Source organism: Ascidiella aspersa, chromosome 9 (assembly GCF_963924565.1).
Source record: "Ascidiella aspersa chromosome 9, kaAscAspe10.2, whole genome shotgun sequence".
NCBI lineage: Eukaryota > Metazoa > Chordata > Ascidiacea > Phlebobranchia > Ascidiidae > Ascidiella > Ascidiella aspersa.
This window is the reverse complement of record NC_139455.1, coordinates 13,292,083-13,313,895: the sequence shown is the minus strand read 5'-3', so window position 1 is coordinate 13,313,895 and position 21,813 is coordinate 13,292,083.

Sequence of the window (21,813 nt, the reverse complement as noted above, 5' to 3'; positions counted from 1 at the left end):
GCCCGCAACATCATTGTTCGTGGCCGCGAAGCAATGTTGAATTAATTATTGCATGCGCACCGTTGAGGGTTGAATCAAAGAACTCTAAGTGACCAACGAACAGTAAGCATACTGCAATTGTTTGAGTATGATTACATTTTTCCGGTTATACCATGAAATAAACCATTTTTTCCGCGATAAAATTTTTGTAATTTGGCGATTGTGTAGTTTGCCACACCTCATTTTAGTAAGGTACGCATGGTTTCCGCAAATATTCTCACTGGTGTGCCGCGAGACCATGCCAGGTGTGCCGCGACGTTCCCGGAGGAGTTTACTTGCGTTTATAAGAGTACATTTTACAGTAGAATTAACACGAAAACGGTACATCAAGGCAGGAATTTTGACCTTATGCAATATTCCAGGTGTAACTTTTGTTTTAAGAACTTTTCTCAATTATAAACGTTTTGTAAAATCTGTGTTATAGGTTCAATCGCCGTAAGTCTATTTTCTAAACGTTTTTTGACTTACTCAACTAGCAGGAGTACAAATGAACATCAATTACTTTCAAATTTTACACCAAAGTGGAAAAGGAGATTGATTTAATTATCCATATACTTAAAACCAATGAAATATCATATCTAACGCAGAATAATCTACAATGCCATAGTTTTAGGACAACCAAACTAATAAAGCCAAATACGCATAAATATCACTGACATAATAAGATCTAACACAAAAGAACTAAACCTGCCAAAAAAAATTCTTAGTTCAAACAGATCCTACATGGACAAAATATCGCCTGAAAGGTGTTGACGTTTTGGAGCTCTAGTTTGAACGGCGGTTAAGGCGCTGTTGGAGCCCGGTGTTTAGACATAGAGCTGTTTGCCCCTGTTAGAGGGTAGTGGTGGGGTAATATGTAGGGTTAGAAAAAATATTAGTGTTGGAATTATTAGGGGAGTTAGTGATGAACTTAGGTTGAGCCGAGGGTTTAGGACTTCTGATTTAGATGTTATTAAGGCTAAGTGGTATTCGTCCTGTTTTGGTCTTATTCCGAACTGTGTTTTATCCCGGCGTTGATTTTGTTCTAATTTCGGTCTTATGGCTGTAGTCCCTTTGGCCGTCTTAAAATATTTTAGGAAGCCCGTAAAACCGCAAAATCATAAGATAAAATTTAACATGGCTGTAGGGATTTTCTGGTTTTCATTTGTGAGAGCCCTGGTTTAGATGGCAGCCAGCTACAGTATAGCCATAGCCAGCTACAGTAGCTGCTAAGACTGGTGTAAGCTCAAACAAGCCACGCTGATATTATAAAGGAAAAAATTCAGTTTCACCAATCACACTAAAATAAAATCATTTGATTGTAATCAATCATTGTTTCATGGTTTTCTGTGTCTTTTTTCTATTTCATGCATATCAGAAAAAGTACATTTTTTGATGTTTGAGGCTTGGGTCGTGAGATGCTCATAAAACTCAGATTTGGGTCGCGCTTAAAAAAGTTTGAGAACCACTGTCTTAGAGTATGCTTAAATAGCATAATTTTGCGTTAACCATCATTACTTAAAAATGGAGACTTTGAAACGCGTACGATAGTCACCATTATACCTCCTTTTAAGAATCTGCTTCAGTTAAACAAATGTCAATGTTACACCAACATCGGATATTAGCACAGAGACCAAACAGCGAGGAACATACTGCGCCCAACTCGACGTTTCTTAGCGTGAAAATAAGGAAGAAGGTTTGACTTAGCGTTGTCAGTTGTCGAATACACACTTGCTGATCATAGTCAACCTAAACAAATAACGAAAGAGAAAAACTTCCAGCGTTTATGGTCGACCAAACAAAAGACGAAAAACGGCGTTTTGCGCACGATTTTGGTTTCGCATTAGATTAAGACGCGTGACCCAATTACTTAAAAAGCACGCCGCCTCGAACAGTTTGTTAAACCATGACAAAAACGAACAAAAAACAATAGCATAACTTACAAAAATGGGGTAAGAACTCCCGCCCACCTGGATACGCCACTGGGGGCAATGGATAATGTATAATATTGTTAACCTCCATAAGTAATACATATTACACCTACAAATAATACTAACAATCGCATTTTGAAATTCCTGGGGTGGGGGCAAGCCCAGACTCTAAGCAACTAACTTCAATTTTGCGATTTGAAATTAGAATTGCGTTTTAAGACGATCATTTTCTGCATTATAGGCTATTCAAAAGTGTTTTGCATTGTTGTTTATTGTGCCTTTTAAGTACCATTTCAGACGTTACATCGTGTCGTACAACCAGCTACCCCTGGAGTTGTTCGTGGGCCGCCAAGACAAGGAATTCATGAAACCTCTTCGCTCTATTGAACACCACGATCCACAACACGTGCTGTTTCCATATTGCACAAATGTCCGACGTTCTGCGTTTGTTGGTCGACTTCTGATCGGATCCTGGGAAGATTTTAAAGAAGAAGCGCGGCTCAACGAACTGCTAGGAACTTTTTTCGTGTTCCTGGGGGAAGGCGGGTGGTGTAGCGAATCAGCGTCTGTTTTTGTTATTTACAGTACTGTGTTTGTTGGGCGTGTGCTGAAGTCTGCTAAAGTCTTTCTGGCGTATTTCCTGTGCGCTGCATCCTGCTAGTTAACTGGCCAGTTTTAATTCTCAACGCATTCGCTTTGAATGCAACATTAGTCGTGTCCTTTCTACTGCAAAACAGTCAACGATGCGCTCCTTACTGGCAACACGTGTTTTTACTGCGCTGTAAGCTCTTTTATTGAAAGCGAAATATGCTAAATTATGTGAATGTACAATAAATCTATAAGCGACCTGACAGTATGCACTTTGAAATGCTATGACAGTTTGTTTAGTTTTCGATTTAGTGGAGTTTCAGACGGTGGTCATGTCTCACCTGTTGAAATATACTACACCGAAAAGCCATCGCAGACTCGCCGAATCTGTCGATCTATGATGCAAGCAGAGCAAGCCAGAAAAACAACTGGCCTGCAGTGAGGTTCGAACTCACGACCTCCGGTCAAGCCGGGACCGTCGCTCTACCAACTGAGCTATGCAGGCTCAGAGAGGAGCGAGTCGAGAAACAACCATGCGCCAATACTTGCACATTTTGTTAGTACAAGCAACTTCACACTGTGTGTGTCTTTCACTGTTTGTGTGTGTCTTTCACTGTTGAAATATACAATTGCAACCCTATCACGAGTCAGAAAACATTAAAGGCTTTTTATAAAATATTTGAAAAATGATGTGACAATTGAGCGTTGCACTCCTACATTTGTGCCGATGTTATTTTTTAGGACAGCAGACAAGGTTAATTTAGCAATCAAAAAATGCCAATAATACATTTACAGTGATATTTCATTATGGTTTCGCGCGTTGATAATCTCCCTTTCCACTTTGTAGTCTATCTTTTCCACTTTGTGCAGAGTTTGAAAAAGATATATTTATACTCTTGATAGTTGTGTTAAAAAATGTTTTGAAGTTCGCTTTCCGGCGATTAAACGTAACATAGGTTTAAAAAGTTTTAACTATGAACGAAAGTTCATAAAGTTACATCTGGATTATTGCATAGGGTCTAAATGCCTGCCGGGAAGTGCGGGACTCATGGAACATGGGGCCCAATGGAACACTGGCATATTGCGCCCCCTGTTGACAGAACTAAATAAAATTTTGATTGTGGGAATGAGATTTTGTGTACGGAACTTTGTCCAAAAAGTTCTACAGCGTGCTTTTGGAAATGATTGATTTATTCTAAATTTTCACTTTTCTAGGTGAAAAATGTACTTTTTAGCTTGATATTCGTAAGGTGTTTTGATATTCTTTAGGTAATTGTAAAGCAGTTAATATTTTTTTGTGGAGAGAGGGGACATCTAGGTACATGTTGAAAGTAAGTTTGAATAATTTTATTCGGAGTACTGGCTAGCCATGAGTGTTTTTATTAAAAATGGCAATTAGAGGACCTTTGGAACAGTCTGTTCCATCGTTCATTTTGTGATCATATTCTTAGATTTTAAGGATAGTAGTATGCCAACTTTTAAGACAAGAACATCGAATAAGGGGTTGTTCACTGAAGACCAGGGCTGTGGAGTCGGATTCGGGACTCGAAGGAGTCGGACTCGGGACTCGATTAAGACCACGAAAACTACCAGAGTCCCGAGTCCGACGTGCGCATGCGCAGTACCAAAAACTTATATTGCCGTAAATTGCAGTTTGTAATAGCATATTGTGGGTATATTTTCGAACCATTTATTTTGAGTGGATGAATTATATGACATCCCTATGAGTGGATTGCTAAATATCCACCGTATTTAGTTACGTAAATAGGCGGAATATAGGCTGTAAAGTCACAGTCGGACTCGGGACTCGACAAAATCGCACATTTGACTATTATTATATTTGCAGATATGTTCCCCTAAAAATAAAAACAACTATTATCATAAAACCGGGTTGCAAATTCTACCAGAAATAAAAAAAATATCATTTCAGCATTTTGTGCTTGTTTCCATGTGTTTTTATTTTATTTCTTAAAATAAATTTTATTGTGCCACTATTTCTACACCATTAACTGAGTAGTTATACTTCAGGAATACTCAGCGCAGTGGTTTTAGATGCAGTCATGCTCTGTTCCATAGGCCCCATGGGGTGTTCCATAGGTCCTGTGGGGTGGGACCAATGGAACAAAAAGTTACGTTTTTTTATATTTAAAAAAAAACTTAAAAGGATATGTCAGATTTCAATTATTTTTTACATGTAGGTACCCATAGATGTAAGCTTTCTAAAGAAAATAACCGCAAGTGTTTCTAAGTTGTATTTTTTAACATCTTGCAATTGAGATGTAAAATTGCAATATATTTGGCGGACTTGCAGAAAAGTTGACGCGGACCGTGCCGGTCCGCGGTTGAGAGCCAGTTTTAGATAACAAAGCTCTTAGTTTTGTAATTTGTTTTGTTGCTTCCTACGGCTACATGCAAAAATCAAAGAGCGCCAGAATTTCTGTATAAACGTTCAAAAGTTTTTATTTAGTCATGTTATGACACCGTGCTACCTTTGAAGGAGGGGTGTAACAATTTATTATTTGTCTCCCTACAGCTAAGCAAAAAATTCAAACACAGAATACTTTGTACTTTTATTATGCACAAAATAGTGCTTACGTGCATGTTCGCAATTTAGCCGCGGAGTTTTCTTATTGTGTATCAGACCTTGACTGGGTTGTATTAGAGCAGTGGTTCTCAAACTGGGGTCCGCGAGACAATTTTCTGGGACTGCGAAGCACCCAACAAAAAATCTACAACCCGACGCTCCTGAAGAAGAAAACCTCTTGTGCAAAAAAAAATCAGGAAACTTACTTTTCCAAAGCAAGCTGAATAGTTGTTCATTCACGTTATTGTACACTTTGAGTTGAATTGTCCATTGTGACGTCATAGTATTGCATTGTGCTAATGAGAGTTACGTTTTTACGAGAGCAGTGGTTCCCAACCTTTTTGTTTTCGCGACCCCTCTTCCAGTTTTCGAAACTTACGCGACCCCTCAATTTTAAATTAATGATACATTGACCGAAGTAAATTAGAGTCACATTTAAATTGGTAAAACGATCACATTTCTCGACCGATTGTTGTAAATTTGTTTTTTTTGGTTAAACTATACGGATTAACGAAAAAAGTATATGTACTAGCTTATAAAGTTACGGTTTAAGCCTGCAATCGCCGCATTAAGATTTTTATTCGATAACACTATTTGACTAAACTTTAGTTTAATCGTTAATGTGATGTAATAATCATTATTGTGATGTAATAAATATGGTTTTTGTCACAACGGTTAATAGTTTTTTGCTTGTGATTTCTGTCTTTAAGGAGTCTGAAGATAAACAACGTGCAATATAAACAATTGCAACTTGAATTATAGGTTTAAGTTTTCACCTAAAGTTCTTTAGTAAACTTAAGTGTGTACCTTTGATTGATACCGGGAACTCAATAGCAAGCCTACATTGTTAAAATAAAATTCTATCTCGCAACTTCCTTCCTGGCAGCTCGATGGATAACACATTTTAAACAAAATGGATAAACGAATTATCCTGTCCCGGATTTTACGCGGCATGGAATGAAATTAAGAAATTGTTTCTCAATAAATTTAATCCTGCGACAAATGCGCTCGAATATACATATTAAAATAATTAACTATTTTTTCCTTGTCATCAATTTAAAATGCAAGTATTGACCACAAATTTGAAAAACGATGGAGGTAAAATAATCTGGCCTAACCGAAAAATTGAAAATCGTGCCTCGTTATTTATAATGGAAAACTTCATGACCGCAGGAGTAACCGACCTTGGCCATTTTCTTGACAACGAACGCCTATACCAAAATATGAAACTGTTATGTATTCGCGAAATGAAACTTCAGCATGCAATCTGCGAAAAGTTAATCAAACGACAGTATTAGGAAGTAAATTTGTCATAAAAACGATTGACAAAGTGTAGAGCTTCGTTTTTGAAAAATACAACAAAAATAATGCACATGCTGCCAATAACCAACTTCTTCCACGATGAAATATTCTTTTTTCTTACCATGTCCACTTGGGTTAGCTGCAGATTCACATTTTTATTTGGCAGCTGTTGGAGTTCATTTCTAAGACTTTTCAATGAGCAGCAAAGTTCATGTGATGATTGCAAAATGTCGTCAATCTAAACAAATATTTATATTTCAAGGAGTGAAATTTTTCAGACTTTAGTGATTATTAAGACCCGCAAAAGTCAATAAAGTCAACATTTTTTAAGGACCTCGTCTGTCCACGATTCAAAGAATAACGTTGTTTTCAGCACCTAGGGGACTGTTTCCAAAAAGTTTATAGATCAAAATAAAGTCAAAATTTTTAATAAAGTCAAAATTTGTCAAAGTTTTTGTGTATCTTGAGAGTAATTTTTGTAAAAATCGTCGTTGATGCATTGTAAATCAGGAACTGCGATACAATTAAACCATATTAACCCATAAGAGCCGGAAATATGTCACAATGCTCACTTGGATCAGCAGTAAATTTATCGTAAATTGTCTATTGTTTATTTATTATTACATATTTAAATAATTCTTATAAAACACTTCCTCTTTATACACATGGTCTTTTCAAAGATCAACAGTTTGGATTTTAGAAATAGCCTACTGAGTACTGACATTCTGTAATACAAAAAATACATAAGCAAGCTTTTCTGTGTTGATTTCTTTAAAGCTGCGTCGAGGGGGTTATATTACTTGTTCCCTGTTTAAGTTGCTGTATGTAAGAATTTACCAGGCCGAGAAAATCGAGGCAAAGTGTCCTGTCCACAAGGACAAAATAACAGAAGCTACATAAATCTATCGCCAAAAAACACGACGCACTTTTTATAATCCGTAAAACACCTTGACTTTTCGACAAAATATTACGTTCGGGTAAATGGCATCAATTCAAGGGTGGATAAGCAATTTCGTTAGGTCAAAATAAAGTCAAAAATTGTTTTTAGGTTAAAATAAAAATGGCCCTAGTGATCATACAAGGCTGCCAAAAAGTGACATATAAGAACTAAGGCGGTCTGAGGTTGGTCGCGAAGACTGTGATAGTAATTACTTTATTAAGAATACACACGTTACACGTATTATTTTTTCGGGCAGCTTTCTAGTATTATATTTTTGATCGTTATAAAAAAATAATAGCAATTATATGAATTTCCTTTTTATGAGCTGAGAGAATTCTCAACTGATTATTTTGGAACACAGGCGTTGGTCAATGGGGGTAGGCCACGTGGCCAGGCGTCTAGGCAGGGGATAGGAAGTCTTGACCCCCACCCAAGCTATATTTTTACCAAAATAATCTAAGTATTTTTTCCTTGACGTGAATTTTTTTCTGTTATTTAAAAATAAACCTAATCACTAGCAAATAACGGTTAAATACAATTTAAATTTGTTGCCGCTTTAACTCAAACTCTATTCAAAATGCAATTTTCTGTCTGTCTGATATATATATATATATATATATATAACGACATACATTTAAAAACGTCATTATATAGAGATAGCCGATGGTTTTCGGACCCTCCCTTTTTGTAAGTGACATTATCGTTTTTTGTTCGTTTTTGTCACGGTTTAACTCACCGTCCGAAGAGCCAATGTTTTTAATGTAATTAGGTCACGCGTTTAAGCTAATGCGAAACCAAAATCAAACGCAAAAGGCCAGCAAAGTGTGTGTTCGACTGCAAGTGTGTGTTCGACAATTTATAACAATAAATTAAGCGGTCTACGTTTCTTTCTCGCTGAAAACGTCGAGTTAAGCGATGCTGATGTTTCTCGCTGTTTGCTGTCCGCGTTAATATCAGATGTTGCTCAGAGGTCGGCAAACTACGGCCCGCGGGCCGCTGTAGTTCATCAAGGCCGCCCCTTTGACAAATTGTACAGTGTACACGAGTCCAAACATTCGCGAAACATCTTTTTACGTCCGGTTTGTTTACGTTTTGATGTTGTCTTTTTAGATCAGCGCTTCTTTACCGTTGCGCCGTGGAAGTATGCCAAGTGCGTCGCGGACAAACGGAAAACGTATTAAAAAATATGGGACATATATTTTTTAACATTTTTTTATTTTTTATTTTCGGCAATGTAATAAAAACTTCCAAGAAATTTAAAAGAAATGCCATCATACCGAAAAAAATCGCGCTCGCTTCGCTCGCCAGGTGTGCCCTCACTTCAAAAGTTTAACAAAAAGTGAACTTGATTAACTTTTGCACCAACACTTTTCCTGCATCCTTGTAATTAAACACGCTTTTAAGTGCAAAAACGATCCGAGGTCCGCCTGATTCACAGTTGTTCTAAAATTTCAATAACACAATTATTAGTTAACAGTTTGTGCTGCCCGCAAATACCTTTCTGAGTTTGTTTTTGGGTCGCGACTAGAAAAAGGTTGCCAACCAGGTGTAAAAACGTGCTTGTATTTTAGCTGACTTGGCACACAGCTCGGCGCAGATGTCGCGCTAATCGAGAAAAACGATATTCGTTTAGTATTTCAGGTGGCGAGAGATGTGCTGTTATTTAGCGTAGTCCCGTACATGGATCTACCAAAATCAATAACATATATTTCGCGGTCTTGTTTTCGTTTTTTGCCTGAAGTTAACTAGCACACTAAGCGGATTCGCAGAGCTGTCGCCTGGCAGTAGTGTTGTTTACAGGTTCGCTTTTGCTGGACGTTAATTGGCTGTTTCTGACGACTTTTTTTTTTTATTTATGACGTCATTGCAATCGCTATTTTATGACGTCATTGCCGTCAAACGGAAAAACGGAGGATTACCTAAGTTGAAAATTCTTGAACCCCCTTTTTGGATTTCTAGATACACCCCTGATTTGACTTATATACGGTGGAGCGCAATTTAGCCGCAAATAAAACTAGAAAGAGTTACTTAGTGCGGTGGTCACCAACCAGTGGGTCGACTAAAATTTGTGCGGGTCGCCATAACATCATATTCCTAGTATTTTAGTACGATTGTCGATTATGCGGGCGCGTAGCGTGACCATTTCAAAGGGGGGTGTCTCGAATTTTCAACTTAGGGAATTCCCCTATTTTCCTAATGTTAATGAGTATTGACGTCATAAAACAGTAACGGGTATGACGTCAGAAAATAATGATTGTAATGACGTCGTAAAACATTCTAATCAGAAACAACTAACGTCCAGCAAATGCAAACACGTGCGTCGTTGACACTCCTGTCAGGCGAAAAAGTAAACCTAGACCGCAAAATATGTGTGATTGATTTTGGAAGAATAATAAAAATCAGCAGCGCAGTTTCCCAAGTTCCATGTACGGGACTAGCGTCAAATTACAAGAACTTCGTTCGCCACCTGCAATACTAAACGAAGATCGTTTTTCCCCGGGTGTTATTATGCCATGAATAGCGCAACATCTGCGCCAAGCTGTGTGCAAAGTCAGCTAAAATACAAGCTGCGGTCGAGGGGAAATAAGTTGTGTCAACTGCACACTAAACACGAGGCCTTAGAATATGCTTATAGAGAATAATTTTGCGTTAACTATCATAACTTAAAAAAGGGCGACTTTGAAATGCGCACGACAGTCATCATTATACCACGTTAGTTCATTTAATATAGGTATATTTAGAAGTTTTTGTGTTAGGCAGAGTTTAAGTAAAATATAGTCCAAGTTTAACGCATCCGCGCAAAACTTTTTTTCAAGCGCAATTACCTGCCGGGAAATAAAAAAATAAAAGTAAGTATATTTCATAGGTATATGTTTAGGAACTTATTGATGCCTGTTTACGCGTAAAATTTAGGTAGAGTTCAACATGGTACAACAGTAAGTAAAAGACCAAGTTTAATTTACCTGCCGGGGAAAAAAAAAAAAATTAAGTACATTTCCTTCATAAAGTAAAATTTTAAGGTTTCCAACTAAGACTATTCTGTTTAGGAACTTATTGATGCACGTTTACGCGTAAAATTTAGGTAGAGTTCGCAAATTTACGAAGAATTCATTTTTTATTTTTAAGCCGTTTGTTAGCGATAGTGATTGAGGCCAAAGCCTAATGACTTCTTACAATGTGTTTACCCACGCAATACTTAGCAGAGTTCGCGAAATATTGCGTTTATTGCAGTAGTTAACAGTGAGCATTTGTTTTTTCAATGAGGATTTCTCACGTTTGACGCAGTTTAGCACCGGGATTACGTATTTGGTTAAACATGACGCTATTAAGCAAGTCTAAGCAATTGCTGCTGCATCCTAAAGTTTTACGTTTGGATAATTCTCAATTGACAAAGGTCACGGGTTTTCGTTACTTAAAAGATGTATTGCATGCTTAGCCAAGTGTTGTGCGTTATAGTTAACCGACTTCACATCACATGATTTGAAATTTCTATTTAGTGACACTCAGTTCAAACGTTTAGGCATAAGCAAATTTGTTAAAAAAAAAACAAAAAAAAAAGTATGTTTGCATTATTTATGTCATTTACGAAGATCTTACGAATAACCGGTAAATATTCTTTTGGGTACCGGTAACACTAATTTACGGAATGATGAATGGTCGGAATGGTCGGAACGCTCACTAATTTAACTGTTACTCCGTTCCATTAAAACAATTATTAAACCAACGCACAATATTTGGGTTAGGGTGGGGGTTAGCGTTTGGGTGAAGGTGGGTCAAGTGTTATTATCTTTAATAATATTACAGTGAGCGTTCCGACCATTCATCATTCCGTAAATTAGTGCTACCCTATTCTTTGTAACCTGGGCAACGCCGGGTATTTCGTCTAGTGTATGATAAATAAACCTGAATAAATAAAAAAACACATTTTAAAATTGGCAAAATTCAAACGGGAAAAAATCTAGTTTAGGATTGTATCAAAATTTGGCTAAAATGTGCTATGTACAACACAACAAGCTAAAGTTACGGTTTGAGCCAGGGTTGCCAGAGATTGACATTTTAGGTCAAATAATATTTAATAGCATGAACCTAGTGTGCGACTAAAGGTAATCAATGGAGGTAACTGTTCTTGGTAAGCAGCCAAAATTCCTTACAAACCTACAAAACGGTTAATCGTTAACAGCAGTTCAATAATAAAGCTGTCTGTAAATTCAATTTCTCTTTGCCAAAACGGCAAGACCAAAATTTTATTACGGGTATTCTGTGGATGTTTTGGAAAAGGCTATTTAAAATGTTATGATACCGCTGAAAAGTAGAAATATTTTGCCTGTAACCTATTATAAACCTAGCACAAATATTATTGTTACTTGGCCTAAATTGCAATTTGGAACTAAAGCGCCCTATACTACACCTGACGCTTTAGTACTGCAGAAAATTATTGCAAAAATACGCATCAAAATCGCGCGAAGAACAATTTTTCAATTAACGTTGTTAAAGTTGATATAAACAAAGTTTGTAGGCCTCGTGAGCCCGTGGTTTTACTTCATCCCACAATGTTTCAAATAGATTCGGCCAAATTAGGACAGAAAGCTTACTGTCCTAATAATTTACAAACCGTCGGACACAGCAATTAAATTAGGACAATTTATTGTTTTTGGTTCAAATTTTAGGCCTTCAGGCAATCCTGGTTTGAGCGTCCAATTCATTTTATTAGACATCGTTTGACTGAAGCTAGGCTTGATTCATTAATTGAAAAGTATAATAGTGACGTCATAAACGCGACAATTCACTGCAGCAAAAGCCGCACAAAGACAAATGTTAGACTGGCGGTTCTTTTACTCCTTCTGCTAAACTGTTAGTTCATATTGCCTAATTCTTATGATTATTTCCTTAATGAAATTGTACATGGCGACCCCCCCAGACAGCCCTTTGCGACCCCCAGGTCGAGAACCACTGTTCTAAACGCTAAAAACGGCGATTTATTAGGAACGGCTGTTTGAAGTCGGCTATTTGACGTTAGAAAAATTGCAACACCTCGTATTCAATTCCGATTGTCTTATTCACGTCCGATTGTCAAGGGATTTTAATTGCGCGCGAAACGCTATGGAGTTGTGGTGTCAGAACCGCCTCTGTGACGTATCAATCACAAACTGTTGCACTTCGTTGTTGGCAAAATTAACGATACTTATCAACAAATTTGGTGATAGTAGTAGTTTAATTTCGCCGATGGTAGGAAGCGTGGCTTCAAAATCGCCCTTTTTGAACTTTGTATAATTAGTTATTAAGCTAAAACTGTGCAAGAAAAACACAAACCTGGCTTATTACTGAAGTTAAGACTGCCAGTGTTTATTTGTTTAGCGGGAAGCTATAGTTCGCCGACGCTTTAATCTATGTTTCAAAATGAGACGGTCAAGCGCTCCTTTTCGAGATTGAGGCTAATGAAAACATTCAATAGAGCGACCTGCGGTGAAGACGTTTGCTGTAGTTAACACGCCTGTTTTCTACGTTGTTGAGAATGTTTGTTTCAACAATAAAATATATTATCATTGTCAGACGTGTTTTGACATTACTTGAGTCGGTGACAGGCGAACTGCTAAATGAAACAACGATAACGAGCGGTAATTAGACGTTGGCGGCGATAAGCACCGACGTGTTTTCTATGCCAGGTGCAATGTTGCCGGTAACATTGCAGCAATCACTTTTTAGTTTTGTGATAATTGTTTACTTAGATTTCAAAGGGGTACGCCCCAGCGATTATGCATTTCGACGAATATGTATTTCGTTTTCTTTACAATGACGTCACACTAATAAACGTGAGTGAGTGCGTAGGTGGGATAAGCTTTCGTTTCTTCTACATAAAATTGGAGCTGCCAAATTAATGTGATTGAAAAAATGAAAGCTGCCAAATCAATGTGATGCAATCAACGTACCCCGCTCTGCCTAATTACGTTATCGAAATACTCATTCCGTTTTCAACCACATGGCTTTGTGAAGCTAGATTTAGCGCAATGAACATAATATTAAACACGAAATATCGTAACCGCTTGGAAGTAAAGCATGACATACGGTTATGCTTATGCAAAGTGGAGACGCGTTTGCAAAAAACTATGCATAATGTGCAAGCGCAACCATCGCACTGAATGCAATTTCTGATTTCATTTTATTTTATTCAAATTGGGGTCGCTTGTTAAAAATGTTGAAAACCATCGACTTAGTTCATAATAATTACACAGCCTTACCGGCTGAAAAACCTAAAAGTTTACAAAAACAGTTTGTAAATTTATTATTGATAACAAGCATTTTTACCCATCCGGGAAGCTTGTTGTCACAGACACCAGTGCAATATGACAAAAAAACTTGATACAATTCAACATAGCAGATTGAAGTTGTTAGACCAGAAGCTACACAGCACAGAAGCCAGCACAAAAAAAAACAAAGGCGAAATAAACATATTTATGACAAAAATTTCAAGAAAAAAATTATACCACAATACTAAGAATCGCCTATATATTATAAATTTAAAAAAAATTATAAAAATTAAAAAAAATGTTAATATTCAATATTAATATTTGCAATAAAATAAAGAAAAAATGCTTGATCCATAATTTTAACTAACAAATTCGGGTTGCGCAAGAAAATACCTTTCCAGTGAAGTTTAAGGGGGGAAAGTATTTATTAGCGTCGATAACCAGTGTTTTTTTAAGGTGTTTCTCCAGCGGTTTCCCAAAATTTGGACTTGCAACTACAGTAGAAAAGTAATGGTTGTTTCTCGCTATGTCTTGTCGATAATACGAATATAGCCTACGATCAATAGTTCACGTCCGGAAAAAAGAATGAGTGGAGGTACAGCTAACAGCTGAATCAAAGAGTTATTCACAAAAGAAATGCACCTTCGATACTCGTCAATGTTTATTTCTGATTTATTGCGCATAATGATCAGTTTTTATGTGTGGAAACATAACAAGCAGAAGCCAACAAGCACACTTTGTTTCATTGTGCAGCAAACCTGTTTGGCGGCCGTCTTGGGCAGGCTGTTTGGTCGCTGTCACAATCATGTAAGCTGTGCCTTCGAATAATTCATTTTATGTTGCGTTGATTGTATGTCGTTTAAATGCATAGGTTTGTACCGCATCTTTAGAGATTAATGTTTGTCCTAAAGTAACCTTTGAAATCAGAAATAACGTAATAATTGCTTTTCTTGCGAAACCTAGATTCGAGTTAATTCTATTCCTTCTGGACTCTTCTCTGACTTAAACTGAATATTATGAAGCTTGATGTCATACGTATTTACTCAACCTGAAGTTTAGTTTTAACAATTGTTTGTGACGTAACTTAACCGAAGCTTCTCGTAGGTGGGAGAATATTTTTGGCATTATATAAGGCGGCATATTTTGAGTGTAAAAGAGAGGAAGGACAGAAATTAAGAAATACGTTGAAGTGCTGACAGTTGCTATCAAGTTTTAATGCGTTATTTGCAAGTGCTATTGTAGATTACATCGCCCTTTTTGCCAGTTCTCTGAAGATTTTGATCAGCGATCTCAGAAGTAGAACTATTCAGTTGTTAATTGATCAGCGATCTCTTTCCTGGTAAAAGAAAAGAGGTGACAGTCGCTATCTTGAGCATTTTTGAGATAGAAAGATTGTTTTTTTGCGAAAAAATTTAGAATAGGCTATTTCTTAAATACTTATTCTATTTTTAACTTAAAAATTTTAAGTTTTTGCGAGTTATTTCAGGTGAAAATGTCGCAGCGTAAACGCTTATCCTCTGATAAACCTAACAATCTAAGTATAAAGCAGTTCTTTTCTGGTAAACCGAAAACACGTACTGCTGCTCTAACCCCCGAAACCGCATCTGCCAACAGCACCACAAGTTCTGATTGTGTTTTACTGAATGACCGCAATTCTGCTGAAAATGTTCAAGAGCAGTCGAGTCTCCTGTTGCATCGTCGACGACTGTTCCAGCTGCACCATCCAACAAGATATTTCAATCGTAGATTAAACTGAAAGGTTTTGATGATGCTCTACGAATGAACGTGTTCACCCTCCATGCTGACGGAGGCATAATATGTTTGCTTTGCTCTAAGCATCCAGTAGCTATCACTGGCCGAGGCAAGTTTGCTGATGTTTACACCAGCGTACCCGCCAGACCTCAGCGCCCCTCTCGTCTGGATATGCATCTGAGCTCGGAGCAACACCAGCAAGCAGTTAAACTGGAACAGAACCAACGTGTCTCGCTATTTCACACAAAGTATCAAGATCGTGTATTAAATAAAACCAAAACAGTGGCTGAGAGAGTACACCTAATTTACTGGGTACTGAAAGAGGAAGTAGCGAATCGAAAAGTTGCTTCCTTGCAAACACTGGTTGACCGCATTGGTCACAATGACCGGCTTCGTGACCTGCGACATACCAGTTCAACAGCAGTGACGGAGTTTATTTTGCTCATCTCCGACCATCTGACTGATCACATCATTGCTGATGTCAAGTAAAGCCTATGCTGGGCTACCATGGTCGACGAGACAACCGATATTGCTACTTTGCAGCAATATATTACATTTGTTCAGTACGTCAATAAAAAGGGACGCCAGGCAACTGCATTTTTGGATATCCGTCGGATAGACGCTCGCGGGGCAACCGCTGCCAACCTATTCCGACTCTGGGAAGAGGTCGCTGCTGACTACAGTCTTGATGTAGGTAAACATGTCGCTATTGCATGCGATGGAGCTGCTGCGATGATTGGCCGGACAAATTCCCTCTCACCGAAATTGACTTCACAAAATCCGATTACCTACACAGTGCACTGCCATGCGCATCGCTTAGCCTTGGCATGTACGGACACGGTAAAGGAGCTACAACACATCCAGGATTGCGAACGTGGCTTAGTCCAGACGTGGAAGTACTTCAATTTCGCCGCTCAAGACCGCAAAACTACAAGAAATGCAAACTGTTGATGTTGATTCGTCTGCGCGAAAATTAGTTAAAGCCTGCCGTACTCGCTGGCTATCTCATGGTCAGGCTGTAATCGCAATGAAAGCAGAACTGCCTGATGTACACGCTACGCTCCAATACTTTGCTACCGAGAAGAAAGATTGCACAGTTGGTATTCTTCATTTAATTTGCTCCAAACGCTTTCTTTTCTCCCTTTACTTGCTGAATGCTGCTTTGGTCCATCTCAAGAAGTTATCATTGTTGTTTCAATAAGGTAGTTTTCACTTTTCTCACATGCAGTCGGCACTTTCAATATGCAAAAAAGAGATTAGGAGCATTGCCAATTCAGATCAGGTTTTAAACAGCCTAAAACTTGACTGGGAGAAGATTTGAAGAATTTACCAAGATCTTAAAATACACTTCTTGAAGATGATTTTAAACTGCTGCGATTCACCACAGAAATATACTGTGAGGCACCAGTGGCCTATCCAGGAGGGGGGGGGGGGGTTCGGACCCCCCTCCCCCCCTTTTTGTAAATGACATTATCGTTTTATGTACGTTTTTGTCAGGGTTTTACTCACCGTTCTAAGCGGCAATGCTTTTAATGTAATTACGTCACGCGTCTTAAGCCAATGCGAAATTAAAATCAAACGCAAAACGCCGTTTTTCTTTTCTTGTTCGGTCAACCGTACACGCTAGATAGTTTTTCATTTTCGCCTTTCGTTATTCGTTCGGGTTGGCTGATCAGCAAGTGTGTGTTCGACAATCAGCAACAATAAATCAAGCGGTTTCCGACTTTTTCTCGCTAAAAACGTCGAGTTAGGGCGGTGCTGATGTTTCTCGCTGTTTGCTGTCCACGTTAATATCAAATGTCGGTGTGAGACAGGGTTGGGCAACCTACGGCCTGCGGGCCGGATCCGCCCACCGCCTCTTTGACAAACTATACAAGAGTCCATTTCAAACACTTTGGGGCCATTTAACTACGAAAGTGCAAACAATGTTTCGCGCTTCGCGCAAATGATCTTCCTACGTCCGGTTTGTTTACGTTTTGACGCTGTCTTTGGAAATAGATCAGCGCTTCTTTACCGTTGCGCCATGAAAGGCATATGACGTCATTACAATCGCTATTTCATGACGTCATTTCCGTCGCGTCAGACGGACAAAACGTTAACGTCAGACGGACGAAACGGGGAATTTCCGAAGTTGAAAATTCGAAACCCCCCCTTTTTGGATTTCTGGATACGCCCCTGTTAGGCACTGCTCTGTAATCTCGAAGAACGTTTCCCTGAACCTGAGGTACTCTCTGCCTTTCGAATCTTTAATGCTAATGAGATTCCTCTTGATACCCCTCAGCGCCAGCTTTATGGGAATGATGATCTCTCGCAGCTTATCCGAAGATTTGACATTGTTCCTGCCGAACAAACCTTGAAAGTACTAAATGACTATCAAACGTTGAAAGATAGAATGACAATGCCAGAATTTGAGTTCTGCCGAGACCCCGGTGATGTCTGCAGCAAAATTGCTCGAGACAACGTATTCCAGCAAATGTTTCCAGATGTCGCGTATGTCGTGTTAAAACCAAGCAACGAAATAGGCTACTAGATATCACCCTGAATGCTCTAATCCAGTGGTTCTCAACCTTTTTTAGCTTACGGACCGGTAAAATTTATTTCGCGGACCGGTGGACCTTCAAAACTCAAAATCTACCCAAAATGTAATTACGACAAAAGTATGCAACTTAAAAGCATAAATCAGGGATGTCCAACCTGCGGCCCGCGGGCCACATTGCGGCCCGCCTGAAATTTTTGTGCGGCCCGCTAGTCATTTTCACTCCCAAGTAGTATTTTAAACGTTCAATATTAACCTAATTAAAATGTACTAGTCAGCTTTTAGGGGCGCATTAATAGTATAATATGGGTAAAATATATATATAAATACCTCTAAAGGTCCGTTAGAACTCTAAAGGCCAATACTTAATCTTGAAACTTGATAGGTTCTGCGGCCCATTAAATTATTTCAAGTGTCAATGCGGCCCACTATAATAAAATGTTGGACATCCCTGGCATAAATGGAAACTTTAATTGAATGAGTAATTTGCTACTGTCGTTTTGATATTATATGTGTTGTACGTGGTTCTATTAAAGTTTTCCACATAAAACTGGTCTTAAAGTGACTTGAACGAGTTTGTACTCCTAAACAATTAGGCACAAAACTTGCAGCATTGTGACGTACGATAAAGTCAGAAGTAGACCATAAACTCTATGTTACGTAACAATGTTGCGGATTACGTAACTGGCGAAGTTCTAAATTTGACATTTTGAAATTGAGATATAAAATTGTAATATATTTGGCGGACCGGCAGGAAAGTTGACGCGGACCGGCACCGGTCCGCGGACCGGCGGTTGAGAACCACTGCTCTAATCAACATTTCGATGAATGGTCCGGAGCAGCTCACTAACGAGGATGCACAAAAGATAGCTGAGAAGTGGCAAAAAACAAAGCACCGACGAACAGTGACAGTGCGAGCATTGAAGGCGTTGGAATCTGCAAACAACGAAGAAATGGAAGCTGGCGGATGGGAACGGGATTGCGAATCTGTTTTGTTGCATGAGATAGAACCTGAAAAATTTGTTCTGTGATTGTGCACTGCCAGTAGCCTAATAAATAATTCGTTTAAGCAAATATGGCTATTTTTTGGTATTTAAATGAAACACTTGCGGTCTCTTAAAACTACTTAGCGGTCACCCAAACCAAACCTTAAAAAAAACATGTCGATAACCGATATTAATATTCATAATCATAACCGATCGCGGCCATCTTGATACTACGGCTTGATTCTAATCCTAATCGCGGCGATTTTTAAACGGCTCCAGAATAGTCAATTCGACTCGGAATCGAACAAGACTTTTACACGCTGCTTTTGTCTACTCTATCTTGCCAAAGAAATAAATTTTAAAGGAAAAACATAAAGTTAAAAAAAACTCATATTCACAGCTACATAGGCGAAATATCGCGATTTTTTGTCCTGGCAACATCCGGCCAAAACGATTCGATATTGCCAACTGCCCCAATAATGACCTATATTAACATAAAGACATTTTTTTTAAATCGCCGCGATTAGGATTAGAATCGAGCCGTCTGGAGCAGTATCAAGATGGCCGCAATAGGTTACGAATATTAATATCGTTTATCGACGCTAATAAATACTTTTCCCCCTTAACTTATAGCAAGTTTTATATCACAGGGAAGGTATTTTCTTGCGCAACCCGAATTTGTTAGTTAAAATTATGGACCAAGCAATTTTCACCTGTTTTATTGCAAATATTAATCTTGAATACTAATATTATATGGGCCGAAAATTTATTTTCGGGACATATCTTGTTTTTTCCGTTATTATATGGGCCGAAAATTAGAAAAAGTAGACATCGTAGAACCTTCAAATTTTCAGACATGGCGTAGAGTGGTATGTAGGTGCTTTGTAAAAGTTTATGAGGCTGCACCCCCAGGGGCCTTTGCTTGGGGGGTAAAAACCTGAAACATTGCGTTTTAGCACTTTGTGGCTAACGACTGCCATCTAGCAGCAGAAAAACTTTCATACAGAATTCGTTCATATTCGCTTGCTTTGTCCAGCTTGTGAAGTGACGAAGCGACTGACCGCCTGCTGGGCTTTATTGTCCCGCGCGTGAGACTTTCATTGTGCGAAGTGGCACGTCCTAAACTGGGCTCGTGCGACTTGCATTTTAAAACGAGGCTTCTCTTTAGTAAAATTACTTAATGCTGTTAAGAAACAACTTATTTTACCGCTGCAAATTTAAATGCGAAATCTGGTGGCAACTCTAATCCAACATATCAACACCAGGCCTACACAACTTAAAATTGTGTGTTGATATGTTGGATTGGAGTAACATACTATACAGGTGCAAATAGCAAATATTCTCCAAATACGATTTTTCCAATATTCTCCAAATCGTATTTCATCGTATTGTCGCGGTAATACACAAAGAGGTAAGGCCGTGAATAAAGTTTCACCCACCGCACAATTAACGGAGGGAAGCATTGCGAGTAGAGATGTTCAAAGCAGAATATCGGCGACTCATTTATAATGCTTGCTTTCAATGCGGCGTTAGTTTTTTTTTCGGGCGACCAATTACTTCGCGATAATCTTCGCCTAATAATTAAGTGTCAATAGGGTGTATTTACCGCCACAAGTTTAAATGCGAAATCTTAAGGCAGTCTACGCCTCTCTGTTAGCACCTGTCGTGCATCTTGCTCCAACCAGCATACCACCAACATCAGGCCTAAACATCTAGCAAAACTTTCGATTTAATAGTTTGCGTATTGAGAACATAATAGTGTTTTTCATATTGTTTAAAACTACAGATTTAAAGCCTGTTTTAACAGTGATTGCTCGGCCCAAGCCATGGTAAAAAATTACCGAGTAAAAGTTTGCAAAAGTATAGCAAACCATAGGCGTTAAACCATTTTTAGTTTTTAAGAGAATAATAATATTTGCTTTTCAAACACGTAAGCTGGTCAAAATTTAATAAAATGACCATACGCATTATCTACGTAAATTCTATTTATCAAATATATGTTTCGATCATTCCTCAAATTCTACGCCATATTTGAACCCCTTTTGCATTAAAGGCATAAGTTAAGTGGGGAAGTTTTCGGCCCATATCTGTTTTTGCTTGCAGAAACAAGTTAAGGAAAATAAAAAACAAAATATATAATATAAATACACAATATAAAATATTACAAAAAAATAAAATAAAATAAAAAAAATAAAACAAAGTAAAAATTGAAAATAAACACTAAGCCCTGAAAATATACCCCCTGACAAAATATACAACAACCGCACCCCCGTCTAGTTCTTTTTTGGTTTCCTATGGTTTCCTATGGTATGTTTCAGACCGATTTTTGTCCGAAGCTTTATAGAAAAAGTAGACATCGTAGAACCTTCAAATTTTCAGACATGGCGTAGAGTGGTATGTAGGTGCTTCGTAAAAGTTTATGAGGCTGCACCCCCAGGGGCCTTTGCTTGGGGGGCAAAAACCTGAAATATTGCGTTTTAGCTCTTTCTAGCTAACGACTGCCATCTAGCAACACAAAAACTTTCATACAGAATTCGTTCACATTCGCTTGCTTTGTCCAGCTTGTGAAGTGACGAAGCGACTCACCGCCTGCTGTGCTTTATTGTCCCGCGCGTGAGACTTTCATTGTGTGAAGTGGCACGTTCAATCTGGGCTCGTGCGACTTGCATTTTAAAAAGAGGCTTCTCTTTAGTCAAATTACTTAATGCTCTTAAGAAATAACTTATTTTACCGCTGCAGATTTAAATGCGAAATCTGGTGGCAACTCTAATCCAACATATCAACACCAGGCCTACACAACTTAAAATTGTGTGTTGATATGTTGGATTGGAGTAACATACTATACAGGTGCAAATAGCAAATATTCTCCAAATACGATTTTTTCAAATATTCTCCAAATCGTATTTCATCATATTGTCGTGGTAATACACA